This window comes from Ascidia mentula, chromosome 4, assembly GCF_947561715.1.
Source record: "Ascidia mentula chromosome 4, kaAscMent1.1, whole genome shotgun sequence".
NCBI lineage: Eukaryota > Metazoa > Chordata > Ascidiacea > Phlebobranchia > Ascidiidae > Ascidia > Ascidia mentula.
The window spans coordinates 6,601,510-6,621,815 of NC_138569.1; the positions used below are offsets into that span (position 1 = coordinate 6,601,510).

Here is a 20,306-nt window from a genome sequence, read left to right on the forward strand (position 1 = left end):
TGGAAACACACCGCCACCTGATAATCCCACAGTTTCAGGTCGCACTTCCCCCAGACCAAACACAAATGATGTAGAAAGTTTGGGCAGAAACCCATTTAGCATACCTCCCTCCCAAGATAAGCATGCTGACATAAGGCCATCCAACACCGACCAACATGTTTTTACAAACGCACCTTTTCCACGTCAAACGTTTAACTTCACAGCTGGAATTAAAATTCCAAAACTATGGTCGCAACACAACTACCGCTCTTATTTTCTGTACCTCGACCGATACTTTCAAACGTATAATATAATGGACGACAGAGACAAATTTGCTCAACTTTTGTCAGGATTTTCACAAGAACAATGTGCCAGATATGAGCACGTTATTGCACAGGCAGCTATTTCACTTACCCCTTATACAACTCTGAAAAATTCTTTAATTCGCTTGTCCACTGGAACAAGCAGCACACCTTGGCTCTCAAAGCTGAAATCTTTGAGGTTAGACTCAGGTGAACTTCCTTCAACTTTCATGGGACGATTATGCGCAGTGTGCGCAAAAGACCCAATCTATGACGAGACAACACGCCAAATTGTGGTGGACAATTTTCTTGATAAAATGCCAAGGGACGTCAGCAATGTACTTCGCGCCCAACACCCAGACATATCTCTAGAAGAGCTGGGGTTGCTGGCTGACAGAATCATTACGCCAACTGATTATAGTGTACCGGAAGATCAGACACAAAACAATGAAATGCAGAGAATTACCGGTCAGATACAAGAACTGTTTACTGAGTTAAAGTCTGATATAAGCAATCAAAGACAACAAAGTCGCAGAAATTTTGTTGAACAAAACAAAAGTAACAATATGACCAACCGACGAAAGTTTTCATACCACCCGACAAGACAAGAATATGCACAATAGTGTAGAAATCAAAACGGTTATTACGAGCAACAACAAGGAAATCACAGACAGCCCTTCCGACAATGCCAAAGGCAAGGGCAAATAAATACTCAGTCTACCCAGCACCAACACCAGTCAACAGATGGCTTGTGTTTTTATCATGCACGCTTTGGTGACAAGGCGTTAAAATGCAACAAACCTTGCAGTTACAATCAAGTCAATAATATCAACATTGGTAGGCCTATGAACCGACCGAATCAGATTCCAAAAGCACCAAATCGACGGCAATATTCCGAGTCGGCCTCAAACTCTTTGCCGCATGCCTACGACAAAAATAATAAAATGTCATTTCTGTTGGACACTGGATCATCCAAAAATTTCTTCCCAGTTACACAGCACCACACCCAAGAAGTTGAATCAGATTTTATTAGACCAGGCGGAGAGTCCATACCCTACTTCGGACAAACTGTACTCAACATTGATTTTGGCTTCGGCAACATGCCTGTAACTTTCTCTGTTTGCAAAGTTAAAAAACCTGTTCTCGGATACTACTTCCTTCAAAAGCACGACTTGTTTATCAGACCTGATAAAAATCTGTTGCAGTCATCACAAAACAGGAAATCAGTTCAATTTAACATGAAAGAAAGCTCGAAGGAAATAAATACAGTCCTTGTAAAAGTTCCGCATCGAGACAGTCAAGCAAATAACACTCTTATCGATTTGTATTTACCTCGAGGAATGCGAATCGCGTTTTTATCTTCAACATTCAAGGCATTTTACAGCCATTTACAGCCTTGTTCATGAGGACACTTCTGTCCAATATCTCACTTTTTCTGATATCAAATGGCACCAACGTGGAAGTAGTTGGTATCCTATGTAATCACTCTTCCACAGTTCAAAATTTTGAAGCATTTTTCAAGCCATTTCACGACACAAACAACGAATGCGCGTCTACCTACTTACACCTTGCTTGCAATTTCAATGGTGTAATGCCTAATAACGCTATAAACAATTTCGCAAAGCGAAAAAAAAAAAAAAAAGATCGATAGTCCACATGTGGCAACTATTAATGATCATTAATGAACAATTATACGCTTGTTACTGTGTTAATAACACCAGCTATCGCCTATGTATCAATGTAAAATTTGTGTATATGTATTCTCGTTGCTCTCCATAATGTACTAAAATAATCTGTAGATCTACAATTATATCTTTGTAAATGTCTCCTAGTCTGAACAATCGTGTCCCGTGATTGCTTTGTTATATGTATATATGTTACAATCGAACAACGGAAATTTGTGTAAATATATATGTATATATATTTTGGTGTACTATAAAATATATTTGTGAGTGTATTTTGTACGTCGCTCTCTTCAACAGAACCAACAACTTGCGTTCATATATGGACCGCAAGTACCAGACAAGCGGGGGGGTATTATGTCGCCACACAACACATGTATGTACTATAAAAGGCCCAAAGCGTATAACTATATTATGACCGAGAGTTAAAACCAAAGTCATTGTAATCACGCGTTCAACGCATGTCCAAGTTTTGATGTCCAATAAAACGACATGGGAAAAAAGAAGAACTCATTTCCGGTTTAGGTCAATTCCTGATCGGACAATTTAATAGGAAAAACCTGCCGAGCTGGTGGCAGGTGAAAAAATTGTAGCCGGTAGAAGCAGCCACATTATAGATGTGTTATTAACCATGTAATTTGGGCAATGAAGTCATATAGGTAACTTAGGCAACCAAACTAACTATGTAAATCAAGTTAAAATAATTACAGGCATTTCTTTGGCAAATAATAAATAAGGTTAATTTAAACACAAGTACTTCTTTCGCAAATGATAAACAAAGCTAAAATAAACACAACTACTTTTCGTTATTCTGAAAACAAAGTCTACCTATACATAAATAACCTATTAGGGCACTTAGTTAATTAAGCTATATAAATAACTGACGTAATCGACCAAATCGGCCACCTTCAACTTGCATTCCAGTTGCGCAACAACTCCAAATAAGGCATCAATACGTGTGGCCAACCGCAGACTATATAAGCAGAGCGACTAGCGCCTGCAAAATCAGTGTGTTTTAACTGTTGCTGTGTAAGGGTCTAGGCTGTTGGTTCTGCTTTAGTACACTGTATAGGAGCCCCAATTGTACTGTACTGTACTTGGATTCATTCGTTGGATTATATCAATAAATGGATTTATGAACAACTTTGGACTGGCTTGAAGCTTGGTGGATGTATGTGTTTAGTCGGGAGTTAGACTATTTAGAAGACGCACAGACTTGTGTAAAGGAGTTCTTTAACTCCAACAGTAAACCTTGAGATAGAGAAGGCAAGTTGCCTACGAGGCCGAGTTGCCAACGAGACTCAGTCGGATTCCTTGGGGTGCGAGGCCGAGACGCAGTCGTACCCCACGGTCACCCAGCGGGGACATACCCCGACAACGGGTAAACCGACATTACCAACACTTTAATTAGTTTATCAAACACAGGGGTCATGATTTTGTGTAATTATTCCACAGCGCATTTTAATAGCATTGACGAAAAAAAAATCTTATTCGGGCGGAAAGTTCTTACAAAAATATTAATCTATGGGCGGGTCCACACTCACGCTTTGCGCCGGCGGATTCTTTGTTTGTTTCAATGTCCCGAGCGTACGCCCGCACGCCGGCGTATAATGAAACAAACAAAGAATTCGCCGGCCCAAAGCGTGAGTGTGGACCCGACCTAACGACTTTTTCTGCTGTAATTTATCAGGCAACTTCTGGTGTAGTTTTCCCATGGCCTGTGGAGCAGTTAGAGTGTTGTTATGGCGACTATGACGGGGGAAATTCGAAATAAACAAAATCGCGCAGAAAACTAACTGATTTTTTTTTAATAAAAATTGACGAACAAAGTAGTTTAACAGGGTCAAGAGTTTTTGAAATACATGTGATCAAAATTGTGTTAGAACCGTTGTAAAGGCAACTGAACAAAAGCAAGAAAAATGTGTGACGTTGTAGCGTATAGGGTCCAAGTCTGGGCGTATAGGGTGAAGAGTAGTAACGCACTGTTTTGGAGATTTGGATAGTGCTGGAAATTTCCGACCAAGACGAAGACTCAGGGAAATGCATTAGGATTGTGCGTGTTTGAGCCGCAATATGATAAAACATTTATTGCATAGCTTTCTCTCTCACAATCACTATATTAATGTTAACAAACACCTACGGTTATTGAAAAAAACATCCGTGTGGTGGAGCTAGAGGACTATTTAAACAAAAACATCCGTGCGGTGGAGCTAGAGGACTATTTTTAACAACATCCGGGAGGTGGAGCTAGAGGACTATTTTAAATAACAACCGTGTGGTGGAGCTAGAGGACTATTAAAAAAAACATCCTCGAGGTGAAGCTAGAGGACTAATTAAAAAAAAAATCACGTGACTACTTTATGATACAACCGCGCGGTGGAGCTAAAGGATATTAAAAAACATCCGTGTGGTGAAGCTAGAGGACTATTTCAAAAAACATCCGTGTGGTGAAGCTAGAGGATTGTTTTAAATAACAACCGCGTGGTGGAGCTAAAGGACTATTTCAAAAAACATCCGTGTGGTGGAGCTAGAGAACTATTTAAAAAAAAAAAGAAAAAAAACGCGTGGTGGAGCTAAAGGACATTAAAAAAAAAAAAAACATCCGCGAGGTGAAGCTAGAGGACTAATTAAAAATAAAATTCACGTGACTACTTTATGATACAACCGCGCGGTGGAGCTAAAGGATATTAAAAAAACATCCGTGTGGTGAAGCTAGTGGACTACTTTAAAAACAACCGCATGGTGAAGCTAGAGGACTATTTCAAATAACATGTGTGTGGTGGAGCTAGAGGACTATTTTAAATAACAACCACGTGGTGAAGATATAGAACTATATCAAAAAAACATCCGCGAGGTGGAGCTGGAGGACTACTGAATGAAACATCCCTATAAACACGCCCCATAAAGCGCATTAATGTTGTTATTCTGTTTCATCGCCATTCAGGGGATCGCCCTTGGATTCTTTTCCAACTTTTCCTTTGGACCACGGCTGTTCTTCCCCGGATGCGAACAACAAATAGATCACAGTGCAAAAAATCCAGAACACAAAACAAACTGCTTGCAACCAGTGCAAGAATCGTGTTAATCTTTCGAATGACGATGGTTGACGTCACTCGTTTGGACCTGATGACGTCAGTTACGAATCCCCCGATCATTGTGAGAAGCCATTGAAGAATATAGGGCAGGGCTACAATCGCACCACTCTGTATAATCAGCGATTTTGTTAGAGCTGTAAAACGTCATCTTACTTGACGTAACTTTATGATCTTGATCGGAATTATTTAAACGAGAGGTTTATTTTCACACAAAATTAACAGGCTGAAGTATCAAAATCGGTTAATTATTGCATGTAAACTTTTTAACTTTTAAAGACTCATAACTTCTTACTATGAAATGAAAGACTGATGTTTACGATATGCTTGTCATGTTACTTGTATACATACAACGGATGTAGGAGTATTTGAGTCAAAACGGATACTTTCACACTATTTTCCTAGATGACAATCATATTTCACCTACTCTGTACTTACTGTAGCAACATCAAACTTTAGCACCGTGGCCAAGTAGGTTGGAAGCAGTGTAAGAGCCGTAAATATTCCCCAACCGCTTGCAAAAATGCCAGCAAGGATTGCCAGGAGCGATGGTGAAGTCAATATTGATTCTCTGATATTCTCGGGTGACTTTCGGGAGAATCGTGGACCAAAGCGAACCACATTACACACCACAGCAACGACAATCCTCCTAACAAAGTTTACAAGAGTTTAGTATTGACGCAAATGCCTTATGTAGGGCGTATCGTAGAGAATGTGGTTGAATTACTCTTCATAGAGATTTAACACACTTGTCAAACCGTAAAACAAACGCGAAAAGCAGTTTCGGTATAAAATACACAAGAGATTCAATGTTTTTGAGGTGTTCGGTTTGTTTACTATATTTGTTGTGTAATTGTATCATTCTGTGTCCTAAAGTTGACCTAACAAAACGGCGCTTTACATTCGCCGTGCAATCAGCGTGTCTGGCAATGCGACTTACGCCCGTAGATTTACTGCGCACCTCAGTGGCTAATAATTGCGTTTCTGGCGTTATTTGCGTGTTGGCTTTGCCTACAAAACCTGCGCACCGTTTTGTACCAATACACATGAAATGTTTGTGACTGAAAAATACAACAATATTCACAATGTGCAACCAACTATTACGATAATGGTATATATTGCGGCCATGATTAACATTTTGACCACACCGGGCGTGTCTTGCCATATAATGGAAAAGTTGATAGCAATAACTAGTCTAACAATAAAAGAACTGCTTTTTGGCCGATTATCACAAATTGATTCAAGGTAAGCAACCAACCTATTTCATAGAAAACCGATTCCCAGCCAAGTTTTTCTGCCATCAACCCGGCGAAAGGCATTGTGACGAAAGTTCCTGCAGAGCTGCCGGACAAACTGAACGAAGTTAAGGCGCTCCGCTCCAATTGTGGCCCCCAAACGCCCCACACCCCCACTATCGAAGGGGAGAATACCCCCTAAAATGAGTTTTTAAAGTTTTCTTTGACTTTGGTCTTTAATTTGCAATTGAAATGGCGGGAGGTGATTATTTTCTACAATTCATAATCTAAATTTCAGCCTGCAAGTGCTTCAGTAGACTACATTTTTAAAAATCGTTAACCATTGTTAATCTGTAATAACCAAAAATAATTTTAAAATTTTATCTGTTAGTCGAAAAGACGCTTAATGACGTTGATAAATTTGGTGCAAACGAAATTCCAATCCATTGTTTACATTTAAAATTCACAAACCGAAAGATCACAACATCAAAGTCCTAAAAATAACGCCCAGAGGCAAAAGTTTTATGCAGTTTCCGTATTTCAGACATCACGTTCATATACATATGCGTGCAATGTCACCCATTGCAGAGGCGAACAAACACAACGGTCACATAAATACCTGAAAAAACCCGGTTAAGGTCCTCAGGACCACAAGAAGGCCGAAACTAGAGTGAGCTGCTGGGGGAATGCAGACCGTGAATAATCCTGAAAACATCATGGCTAAACCCATAACTCGTTTAAACCCGAACCGTTTTGACATCCATGGACCGAGGATGTTGTTGCAGGCGTAACCGTAGAAGAAGCAGCCGAGCAGAAGTCCTTGTTGTGCTGCGTCCCAATCGAAAATGCCGTTCTAAAAATATCATGCAGTAGGTTCGGTTGTATATTGCACCACAAACCAGTTCAATGCAATGTTGATACTTTCACTACCGAAACTGTTGACATTTTGTACCATACGCACTTTTCTTGATGAATTAAAAGGCATGAAACAAACCCAGCAGAACAGATGAACCATATTTAAATTCAATGTGGATTCGTCGATTTTAGGTGTAGAAATATATATGCTTGATATAAGTAACACCTTTTGCTGGGTGTAAATATCAAACTGAATATGTGTACTTGGCAAACCTAAAACGTATATTGGCCAAAATATAGTGCTGATAATTAAAACATATACTTTTTGTATGCAACTAACTTATATCATCGACATATTTTTCCTTTACGTTATAGCATTATTTTCCCAACGGGGCGGTAGAGTAAGTATACATTGGTGTAGTTCAATTAAACAGTGCGACGGCACTGCAACTGAAAGAGGGAGAGAGAGCCGCCTTTCCGCCTTCTTTTCTTGTTACTTCCCTTCATCGTTTCCTTGCACCAATCTACAAAGGCCAGTATGGTGCGACATGACAGCTCGGCTTTTACTTGTTCAAACACTACGTTTTATGTTTGGTCTGTAGTTATATAATATCAACCCAGTACGATGCGTATGCTGTCATGCAAGCGCGAATATTTCGTTCAAAATGGGTAAAGAACCAAAGGGATTTGCCTTTACACAAGCAAAACATACACTGCCAACAACCTTGCATACAGTTATAGGAAATCATTAATTCTCGTTTAATCTATGCGCCCGTCAGCTATACAATACTTTTGATGCGGACGGCGTAGACATTGAACATGGCTGAAAAGCACATGACGGCTAGCACGTGACGCACTTTCAAGTAACATCCCTGTAAAACCCAACCGTTTCAAAACTACTTGGCTTTAAGATGTAAAAAAACATGCTTACATCGCTTTTGGCCTCAAGATTAAGAGCGTATTCGACGGTGACGTCATTTGCTTCGGTTAGTTGCTGCCTTCTTGGATGTTTGCTTTGGTGTCGGCGTCCATGTTCAACTGACTAACATTTAGCACGCCTCAAACTATTTTCGTGCGCACTGTATAGCAAAAGCTACTGATACAGGCTGCTGAAGTGGCATTCATCGATGGTTCATTGCCTTTGCCGCCTCTTTTGCCCACCGCAAATAAATGTTGTCGTCACGCAGAGATAAGACTTTGTACCGCAAAATAACAGGTACCAATGTGGACAATACATATTGTGGCGTAGTTAGAAAAGCTTAATGTTTGACGGTGTTTTCACGTTGACTCGTACAGTCATTGTTTTGTTTATCCACAGTTGCTATGATCCACCTATTAATTTCATTAAAAACAAATTATGCCACAAATGAGTACCATCTTTTCCAGCCTTTCCAAAAGAAATACCTTCTTAGTTTCAAAGCAAACAATGGTTGTCCAGCAGGGTATCAGCAGCTTGTTTTTAACTCTGCAGGAAGGCTTAGCTCCGCTTGCATCCTTTCCGTCTAGTGTTCCAGTGTTGAATTTCAGGAAACATGCGGCGTGTTCAGAACTAGGCCAGGGAAAACATGCAGGTTGCCACACATGTCCCTTCCTTGTAAAGATTGATAGTTTCTATCCGAAATCCAATGTCGTCATGGCATTCCAAACTATGGGAACATAATACTTAGATGCCCAGAATGTCAAAACTCCACCCCATATCATAGCCAAAAAGAAGAATATCGTAAAAATACCACATAGGATGGGGTTAGTAATCTCACTGATGGCTGAGATAAAAACATTTGTTACCACGTTCTGTGCAGTCTTGGCAACGTAACCCATGTCGGCGTCTACGTTAGACTTAAGATTAGAATTAATAAAATGATACAACTTGTCGTGCGTCAGTCGTGGTTATAGAGCGAAGATTCATTCTCTATAATCCACCACGAAATTTACTCCTAAACAAGTAAAATTTCGTGAGAACCACAAAGCACAATGCAATAGAACATTACAAAAATAAACGGAACAAACCAACCTGGTAAAAGCAATTGTGATCACGTCGGGCAAGTTCACCAGTGCAGCGTACCAATTGATTCCTTCGGCTTGCTGCTGTGCTAAAGCTGAAGTCTGCTTGCGTGTTCTTGTTGTGTAGGTTACTAAGTTCGTTTCCGTGGCAGACTTGTTTATTACTTGAAAAACACGATTGCAATACCAGGTGGCTTAAGTTTAATTTGTTTCAAGCCCGTTTAACACGTGGCTGAATTGCAGCGAATTAACTATTAAAAGAACGTGCGAACGTTTACAGCGCGATGGCGAGAATGACAACAGGGCCGAGAGAGGTCGAGCGACTAAGAGGGCGAACAATTACTATGAGGGCGTTTTATAAGAAAGATTCAGGAAAAACGTGGTTGTCCAGCAGGGTGTCAGCAGCTTGTTTTTAACTCTGCAGGAAGGCTTAGCTCCGCCTGCATCCTTTCCGTCTAGTGTTCCAGTGTTGAAATTTCAGGAAACATGCGGCGTGTTCAGAACTAGGCCCTGCCATACAAGGAGCGACACGCGACAGGAAACACGTTTCAACTTCCTTGCTCTGTTGTGATAACATTGGCACACTGTCATGGCGTTACCAAAACCATGTACAGCATCCAAATTCTTTGATGTGACCTGGGGGCGTCAAAGTCCCACACTGATTTAAATTCACAGTTTAAACATAGATCCTAACAGTTTTTGCTGGCGATGTGGTTTTAACTCGAGAAACGACTCATCTTTTCGTAGTTTACAATCACTATAGTTCGACAGGTGAATGCTTCACCATCTTTATAGTAAAACGACATGAATTTCCACAAGGTAATCTCAACCATGAAATACGGGTACATGGAAGTATTATTTTTATTTTTCTGGAATATACTAACCACGTCATAAATAAAACAACCGTCGACTAAATTGGCCACAAGCTGATTGTTTCAAGTGTAATTTTTAAAACACTTATGTCGCTGAATCTCGTTTAAACGTGGGAAAATTCTGTTCCAAATTTCCGTTTTGTTTTAAGGCCGTAAATCAGTGTTTTCCAAATCTTTTTTGTTGCATCTAATCGAAGTGGCCTTGCTTCGATGATGGATTTTACTTATATGAACAACAAAACGTTAAAAGGAAATGTATGGCAGCGTATTATTTGCATGGACGATTGCCACGAGTTGGATTTCAAAACAATTTTTGACAGGAAATGACATCAAAGCTAATGTTGTACTCTTATAGGAAGGAAACTATCGATAATTAAGAACATTCACTCTTTGACTGAACGCGTTGGCAGTGTAGCACTGTGTTGTTGATTTGGACCAGACAAAAATGTCGAGTTGGTTAATAAAACAACTCAATGCAAGTCACTTGCCTAAAGTATTGTGTTTTTGTATCATTATGTGTCCTAAAGTTGATCTAACAAAACGGCGCTTTAGATTCGCCGTGCAATCAGCGTGTCTGGCAATGCGACTTACGCCTGTGGATTTACTAAGCACCTCAGTGGCTAATAATTGCGTTCCTGGCGTTATTTGCGTGTTGGCTTTGCCTATAAAACCTGCGCACCGTTTTGTACCAATACACATGAAATGTTTGTGACTGAAGAATACAACAATATTCACAATGTGCAACCAACTATTACGATAATGGTATATATTGCTGCCATGATTAACATTTTGACCACACCGGGCGTGTCTTGCCATATAATGGAAAAGTTGATAGCAATAACTAGTCTAACAATAAAAGAACTGCTATTTGGCTGATTATCACAAATTGATTCAACTACAACCAACCTATTCCATAGAAAACCGATTCCCAGCCAAGTTTTTCTGCCATCAACCCGGCGAAAGGCATCGTGACGAAAGTTCCTGCAGAGCTGCCGGACAAACTGAACGAAGTTAAGGCGCTCCGCTCCAATTGTGGCCCCCAAACGCTCCACACCCCCACTATCGAAGGGGAGAATACCCCCTAAAATGAGTTTTTAAAGTTTTCTTTGACTTTGGTCTTTAATTTGCAATTGAAATGGCGGGAGGTGATTATTTTCTACAATTCATAATCTAAATTTCAGCCTGCAAGTGCTTCAGTGGACCTGCATCAATGCACAAAGGCCAGTATGGTGCGACATGGCAGCTCGGCTTTTACTTGTTCATACACTACGTTTTATGTTTGGTCTGTAGTTATATAATATCAACCAAGTACGATGGGTATGCTGTCATGCAAGCGCGTATATTTCATTCAAAATGGGTAAAGAACCAAAGGGATTTGCCTTAACACAAGCAAAAAATACACTGCCAACAACCTTGCATACAGTTATAAGAAATCATTAATTCTCGTTTAATCTATGCGCCCGTCAGCTATACAATACTTTCAATATTCTAAAATTGAGATCAAATGCAAAAGCATTCTTACAGAAAACGACTCGCCTCTGCTTGCGTTTTGTCCTCGGTTCGGGCATTCCGAGGTTAAATTCTGCTGGTGTTCCTTGGCTTCGTGCGTGGTCGAGTTTACCATGGACACACTCAAGCAGCTGCGGACGGCGTAGACATTGAACATGGCTGAAAAGCACATGACGGCAAGCACGTGACGCACTTTCAAGTAACATCCCTGTAAAACCCAACCGTTTCAAAACTACTTGGCTTTAAGAGGTAAAAAAACATGCTTACATCGCTTTTGGCCTCAAGATTAAGAGCGTATTCGACGGTGACGTCATTTGCTTCGGTTAGTTGCTGCCTTCTTGGATGTTTGCTTTGGTGTCGGCGTCCGTGTTCAACTGACTAACATTTAGCACGCCTCAAACTATTTTTGTGCGCACTGTATAGCAAAAGCTACTGATACAGGCTGCTGGTGGCATTCATCGATGGTTCATTGCCTTTGCCGCCTCTTTTGCCCACCGCAAATAAATGTTGTCGTCACGCAGAGATAAGACTTTGTACCGCAAAATAACAGGTACCAATGTGGACAATACATATTGTGGCGTGGTTAGAAAAGCTTAATGTTTGACGGTGTTTGCACGTTGACTCGTACAGTCATTGTTTTGTTTATCCACAGTTGCTATGATCCACCTATTAATTTCATTAAAAACAATTTATGCCACAAATGAGTACCATCTTTTCCAGCCTTTCCAAAAGAAATACCTTCTTAGTTTCAAAGCAAACAATGGTTGTCCAGCAGGGTATCAGCAGCTTGTTTTTAACTCTGCAGGAAGGCTTAGCTCCGCCTGCATCCTTTCCGTCTAGTGTTCCAGTGTTGAATTTCAGGAAACATGCGGCGTGTTCAGAACTAGGCCAGGGAAAACATGCAGGTTGCCACACATGTCCCTTCCTTGTAAAGATTGATAGTTTCTATCCGAAATCCAATGTCGTCTTGTCGTTAAATTGTTGTGCTGTGAATCGAGTCGAGTCGGCTGATTGTTTAACTGATCATCGTCTGTATTTTTTTTTCGTCGTGTTCGCAAGCCGTCACGGTGGTTTCTTTTTCTGTGTAAAATGAAAAACTGGCAGTAAAATGTTCAAAAGGAATGCATGCATATTTACAAGAATGTCCGATTTATTAATTAAGCACGTCCGGGTAACTGAGGATATAAGCGTTGGCCTATTCGCTCAGAGTTTCCACTACGGGTGGATAATTCGTCGTCCGTAATATCATTTACAGCATTGTCCGACTCCTCAGGCGGTTGGTTAGGTGCAGTTCTATAATTGCGGACTTTATCTCCAATGGCATTCCAAACTATGGGAACATAATACTTAGATGCCCAGAATGTCAAAACTCCACCCCATATCATAGCCAAAAAGAAGAATATCGTAAAAATACCACATAGGATGGGGTTAGTAATCTCACTGATGGCTGAGATAAAAACATTTGTTACCACGTTCTGTGCAGTCTTGGCAACGTAACCCATGTCGGCGTCTACGTTAGACTTAAGATTAGAATTAATAAAATGATACAACTTGTCGTGCGTCAGTCGTGGTTATAGAGCGAAGATTCATTCTCTATAATCCACCACGAAATTTACTCCTAAACAAGTAAAATTTCGTGAGAACCACAAAGCACAATGCAATAGAACATTACAAAAATAAACGGAACAAACCAACCTGGTAAAAGCAATTGTGATCACGTCGGGCAAGTTCACCAGTGCAGCGTACCAATTGATTCCTTCGGCTTGCTGCTGTGCTAAAGCTGAAGTCTGCTTGCGTGTTCTTGTTGTGTAGGTTACTAAGTTCGACTCCGTGGCAGACTTGTTTATTACTTGAAAGACACGATTGCAATACCAGGTGGCTTAAGTTTAATTTGTTTCAAGCCCGTTTAACACGTGGCTGAATTGCAGCGAATTAACTATTAAAAGAACGTGCGAACGTTTACAGCGCGATGGCGAGAATAACAACAGGGCCGAGAGAGGTCGAGCGACTAAGAGGGCGAACAATTACTATGAGGGCGTTTTATAAGAAAGATTCAGGAAAAACGTGGTTGTCCAGCAGGGTGTCAGCAGCTTGTTTTTAACTCTGCAGGAAGGCTTAGCTCCGCCTGCATCCTTTCCGTCTAGTGTTCCAGTGTTGAAATTTCAGGAAACATGCGGCGTGTTCAGAACTAGGCCCTGCCATACAAGGAGCGACACGCGACAGGAAACACGTTTCAACTTCCTTGCTCTGTTGTGATAACATTGGCACACTGTCATGGCGTTACCAAAACCATGTACAGCATCCAAATTCTTTGATGTGACCTGGGGGCGTCAAAGTCCCACACTGATTTAAATTCACAGTTTAAACATAGATCCTAACAGTTTTTGCTGGCGATGTGGTTTTAACTCGAGAAACGACTCATCTTTTCGTAGTTTACAATCACTATAGTTCGACAGGTGAATGCTTCACCATCTTTATAGTAAAACGACATGAATTTCCACAAAGTAATCTCAACCATGAAATACGGGAACATGGAAGTATTATTTTTATTTTTCTGGAATATACTAACCACGTCATAAATAAAACAACCGTCGACTAAATTGGCCACAAGCTGATTGTTTCAAGTGTAATTTTTAAAACACTTATGTCGCTGAATCTCGTTTAAACGTGGGAAAATTCTGTTCCAAATTTCCGTTTTGTTTTAAGGCCGTAAATCAGTGTTTTCCAAATCTTTTTTGTGCATCTAATCGAAGTGGCCTTGCTTCGATGATGGATTTTACTTATATGAACAACAAAACGTTAAAAGGAAATGTATGGTAGCGTATTATTTGCATGGACGATTGCCACGAGTTGGATTTCAAAACAATTTTTGACAGGAAATGACAAAGCTAATGTTGTACTCTTATAGGAAGGAAACTATCGATAATTAAGAACATTCACTCTTTGACTGAACGCGTTGGCAGTGTAGCACTGTGTTGATGATTTGGACCAGACAAAAATGTCGAGTTGGTTAATAAAACAACTCAATGCAAGTCACTTGCCTAAAGTATTGTCTTTTTTGGAGGAGTTTTATACGAAGAAAGAAGTGGTTCATAAACTAGCCGCAATACCGTACGAAGTTTATGTTCCTTATCATGGCGAAATCGCAAAATCTTCTATTAAACAAGAAACTTGTCTGGGATGTTTTGATAAAAACGGTTCATTGGTTGGAGTCACAATGGGACGGATTTTCGAAAAATATGTATCAAAAACAGAGTCTACAATTGTTCCTCCAAATATAGAGAAAGGAACGTTGATAAGATTAATGGGAGTTGCAAAGTTTTTGGACAGCTTGGAAGAAGAATTTTTCTCGAAGTTAAAGGCACCATCGTTTGCTGTGGTTGGCCCCACCTGTATTGCACCAGACTATCAAAACTTAGGTATTAGTCCCCACTTAGTTTCACAATTGGAAGATTTATTACGAAACAAAGATTGTGACCTTGCTGTTTTAACTACAATAATCGACAAATCTGCGCGTTTGGTGCAGTTGTCGGGCTACAATCTGGTAAAGTCAAGAAAATTGAAGGATTGCTTCACTGCAGGAAATCTCAGAGTGTTTCCGAATGCAATTGAACACGCCACAGAAGCTAGGTTTTTTTACAAAACACTGAATCGTGGCAAGCAATCACACGAAGATATTTCTTCATATTTCTAAAAAACTTTGCCAATTTGTGATTTGATAGTGGAATATAAAACTGATCCATTCTTGTTCCGCATTGTATGCCACGGGCGGGAATGAGTACGAACTACCTGCTTATTTACATGCAAATATAACTTTCCGTTTTCTGTAGCCTTGTTGTTGTTGTTTTTTGTTTGTTGTGTAATTTAATTGGTAATGTTAAGTAAATTTTGGTTGCTGATCTTTCGTACGTGTTGTTTCACACCCATTTCTTCATTTAAACACCTTAGTAGCCTTTATCATCAGAACTACAGGTGATAGTTTTTTAACAGGGGTTTGTAATATAGAAAGGTTGGGAATTACTTTACAAAGGATCGCTGGGAATTTGTGGTTTAGTTATAGATCGCACGAGAAATAAAACGGGAGGAAACGTCACTTGATCTGCAAGATATAGGTTATCGTAAATACTTTCAGAACCTTCTGCTTTTTATATTCCCTCTTCAAAAGTAATGACGAAACCTTCGGGGGTGGAAATCATTTAGCACAGGGTTTTCTGAACTGCGTGAAACGCGCGGCACACTGATGTGCATTAAACGGGTGTTTCATCAATCTATACATTACGTAAGCGTTGTCTATTATCATCGACTTTATTACTGGATGCTAAATTTCGGCCATCGGACAATCAGTCTCTAGTTTTTAACCTAAACAAGCCCATACTTTACATTAAACGCTGTTGCTTGACTGTATAGGGTCGGTTGATGCATCGTGTGGAAGGTCTATCCTTCTACTTTACCGTCCACCGAAATTTAAGTACCTACTGTGTTTGTGCGACACCTAGTGTCGTTTAGAACAAGGACGATTTACGAAACATTGTGACGTCACAAGCAAACTACCAATCGAATCGAAAGACATGTCCTTTGTGACAAAGCGTATCCAATTTGAGCTTGCAGCAACCTTTACTTTTGAGTTGGGAGCCCATCAAAGACCCCCACCTAATTCGCTGGTATACACGTAAAAAGGCCGAAACCGAGCATGTGTACTTTTAGCACCACATATTCGATGGGTCGTAGCGTCAAAAGTAGGTACCCCATAGGGTCGGTTGATGCATCGTGTGGAAGGTCTATCCTTCTACTTTACCGTCCACCAAAATTTAAGTACGTATTCTATTTGAACACAGTAAGCATCACACCTGAGTTACTATATTGGAAATTATTTGAGTCTATATAAAGCAGTGAATTCGGCCAGTTTTACAAGTTTTCGTCTTAGTTTTTCTGGTTAATGATCTGTTGTAGACTATCTGAGGCCACTGCGCAAAGCCAGCCCAGCCCTTGTAATGGCTGCTATTTGTTTGATAGGAGAGGTGAGCTGCCAGTGGCCAGCCCGTGCGATTTTGTTGGAGACGCACAAAAAGCATTCAAAATTATGAATTACGCGCAAGCGTTAGCTTCCCGGCCTGTTGTTTCGGCCGGAAATGTGCCAGCGGTCGATCCATTCGACACAGACCCTAACCTTGATGTTGAGGCCCGATTCAACCCTGGGCTTAAGAAGCAAGAGCTGTACAAACCCTTGAAGCAGCTTAAAGTGAGCATTCGGGCTTTGGAGGGCGTTATCCCCTACCCGAACGGAAAAGTTGTATTTAACTGCGCCTCTGCAGAAAAGGCCAAAGAGCTTGCTGCCACTATCAGAGCCAGTGGCAAGGCAGTCTATGCCAATGCGCACTGTGATGATGAGATCCGGGTGTTTCTGTCCAAAGTTCACCCGCGTATTAAAATGTCGGCAATCTTAAACTTTATGTCGAAGTACGCCCCGGTCAAGAAAGGGTGGAAAGTCTATGACGACGAAAGCGTCTATTGTGGCAAGCGCGTCATCATAATGAAGAGCTCAATTTTGTCCCAAAACCATATTCCCGAGCGCCTGCGTCTGGGCAAGAAAATGATCGAGGTTACTTACGAAGGTCAGCCCAAGAAGTGTGATTTTTGTCACGAAATGGGCCATGTTAAACGCGAGTGCCCAAGTTTCGCAAAACATGCAGAAGAGCGAAAAGCGGCTGCAGCCGCAACGAAAGACGCAGGCGCGAAAAACAAGCAAGGAGAAGATAAGAGCGAGTCGGCGGTGGCGGTGGCGGGCGCAGGTGCGCTCGTCGCAACGCTCGACGAGAAGGCGCCAGAGGCGGCTGATAAGGCCGTCCCGACGCAAGTTGAGAAGGCTCCAGAAACGGTAGATAAAACAGTTACAACTCCAGGTGTGACATCCGACGTCACACCTGTGAACAAGCAAGGCGTGGCAGCTGTTGCCACTGAAGATGTGCCGCCAACCGTGACAGCTGACGTCACGGGAAGCGGCGCGAAGTCTACAGAGGCGCTCACACCCTCTAGCGCCGCAACGCGTAATTTGGGATTTAACAAGAAGACACTAGAGGCGGTACACCACAGTATGCAGCAGCCCGAATTGGCTGACACCGCTACAACGCCCAACAACAACAAGTCTTCAGAGGCGCAAGCACCCTCTAGCGCCCCAACGACCAATGTCGGCGACACCAACAAGACACCAGAGGCGGTACGTCGCAGTATCCTGCAACCCGTGTTGGCTGAAACCGCTACAACACAAATGGTTTCCACTGACGCTCCCGTCCCAGTGACGCAACCAATGGCGTCATCAACCCCCAAACCAATGAAGCGGGACGACGAAGGTTTCAACACAGTGAGATCCCGCAAACGCAAGAACAGTTCAACACCTTCGCCCAAGAAGAAGACGTCATGCTGCCACACAGCATATGCAGGCGAGCACTTTAAATGTTTATGCGACACAGCACATTTAAAATGTCGCTGTGGAAATTGGGCTGCGCAAGAAGCCTACCTTAGCCCGTCTCGTTGTACCAATAAACGGTGCCAACGCCTTCTCATTAGCTGCACTTGCGGTGTATGTTATAACCTTTTGCCCGGGGAGAAGGTTGTGTGCAGTTGCAAAGCCACAATTCCCGATGATTTTAATGCAACGTTTTTGTAAAACCACCATTATCACCCACCACCTACTTGTTTATTTTTTATGTATACAATGGCGTCGTATTTGCGAATATGTACTCTTAATGTTAACGGCCTAGGCCAGGCACCCAAGAGGTGGGCCCTGTTTCAATACCTTTCCTCTTTGAACTTTGACCTTTACTGCTTACAAGAAACTCACTCTACTCCCCAAACCGAATCCCTCTGGAAGTCTGAATGGACTTCCGGCCCCGTCCTCTTAAACTCGGCACCTCTGAAGGTCTATGCCCGAGGAGGTGTCGCAGTTCTTCTAAACTCCTTCACACTTCAAATTTTCAATTCCGTTTCTGATTCTGCCGGTAGCATTATTGCTGCCGACATCTCAACCCTAACCCACACCTTTCACCTGGTAAATATTTACGCCCCCTCCGGCAAGAAAAACCATAACAATAACAATAACTTTTTCGATTCCCTTTACCCGTACTTAACCTCCACCCACCCTTTAATTCTTGCCGGTGATTTTAATTGTGTCCTAAACCCAGCCCTTGATAAATACCCTCCCCTCCAAACACGCAGACCTAGCCCCCCTTTAGTTAAATTATTATCCACCTTTGACCTTAAAGATTCCTTCCGTACCCTACATCCCTCCCTTTGCCAATATTCTCGACGCGCCCCCGGCACCCAATCCCGCATAGATAGAATTTACATTGCCCCCCCCCCCCCATTGATCCCTAAGCAACATCTCTTCACTCCTTGCCACTTCTCTGACCACGACCTCGTCACTTTAACCCTTAACCTTATTTCTTCTCCCCCAAGAGGCAAAGGCTCCTGGAAAAATAATACCGCCACGTTTACTAACCCCCTTTTCCAACAGGATTTATCACTATATTACCCCCTCTGGCAAACTCTGGCTCCCTTTCACCCCAACCCCATGGAATACTGGCTTACCCTTAAATATAAATTCAAGACCCTGCTACAATCCCACTCCAAACGCCTTGCCCAACAGTACCGCCACGAATCCCAACACCTCCAGCAACAATTTGAAAACTCCAGGAAAATAGTCAACGACAATCCCACCCCACAATACCTAGCTCATTTCCAGTCCCTTAAGAAGTCCCTTAACAACACTTACCTCTCCAAATCCCGCTCTTCCCTCATCAAATCACTTTCCTCCGACCCACATTACAAAAACATTGCCGACAAATCCCTGTACACTCAGCTCCTCCCTACCCGCAAACATCCCCCAATTCTCGAATTACAAGACCCCCATGGACTCCCACTCTCAACCCCTAAGGAACTTTTATCCCACACTAGACAATTCTTCTCTTCCCTTTATTCCGACCAACAATTACCTCTTCCGCACCCTAATAATAAATTCCTTAAACACCCCTTAAAAACCATCCCCGACCAACTCCGTGACACACTCTCAAACCCTATCACCCAACAAGAAGTCAAAAACACACTCCCCCTCATCCCCTCTGGCAGAACCCCCGGTCCCGATGGTCTCAGCATCGAGTTCTACTCGCTCTGCTGGGACTTCATCGGGGCCGACTTAACCCAAGCCCTCAACTACGCCTATCTTAACGCATATACCCCCTCGGAATACAACCTCGGACACCTCACACTCATTCATAAAAAGAACGACCCGACTCTCTTAAACAACTACAGACCCATCTCTCTCCTCAATACAGACCTCAAAATACTCCACAAGATCCTAAACCTCCGCATCAAACCCTTCATCGCCTCAATTCTTTCCCCCAATCAATTCGCTACACCCGGTAATTCAACATCTGACGCCACTTCCCTCCTTCGCGACCTTTACCATCACGCCTCTTCAATAAATTCGGACACTTTCTTTATTTCTCTTGATTTCTAAAAAGCTTTCGACTCCATTTCCTTCCCATGGCTTCTTCTACAACTCAATCTTAGACACTTTCCCCCTCTCTTTTCTAACAACCTGTCTGCTCTTCATTATTCCGCCAATTCCCGGGCCTACGTCAATGGTTTTGCCACGATGGAGTTTCCGGTCAGGAGAGGCGTCAGACAAGGTGATCCCCTTAGTCTGACCCTCTTTCTGATCGCTTTAGACCCACTTCTCGTTGCCATCCAAAACACCCCCGCTATCATGTCTACCCCTGTGCCA

The 20,306-nt window shown here is 42.0% G+C and overlaps 1 pseudogene across 1 annotated transcript; it reads right to left on the reverse strand.

Annotated features, from left to right (window-relative positions):
• Positions 1-3,903: 3,903 nt before the first annotated feature.
• LOC145897935 (sialin-like) lies at positions 3,904-13,029 on the reverse strand (annotated as a pseudogene). Its single transcript, XR_014402418.1, has 8 exons — positions 12,781-13,029; positions 11,795-11,905; positions 11,551-11,735; positions 9,334-9,340; positions 6,910-7,143; positions 6,314-6,488; positions 5,494-5,704; positions 3,904-5,166 (listed from the first exon to the last, which is right to left on the reverse strand). The product of XR_014402418.1 is annotated as a sialin-like (transcript).
• Positions 13,030-20,306: the final 7,277 nt, after the last annotated feature.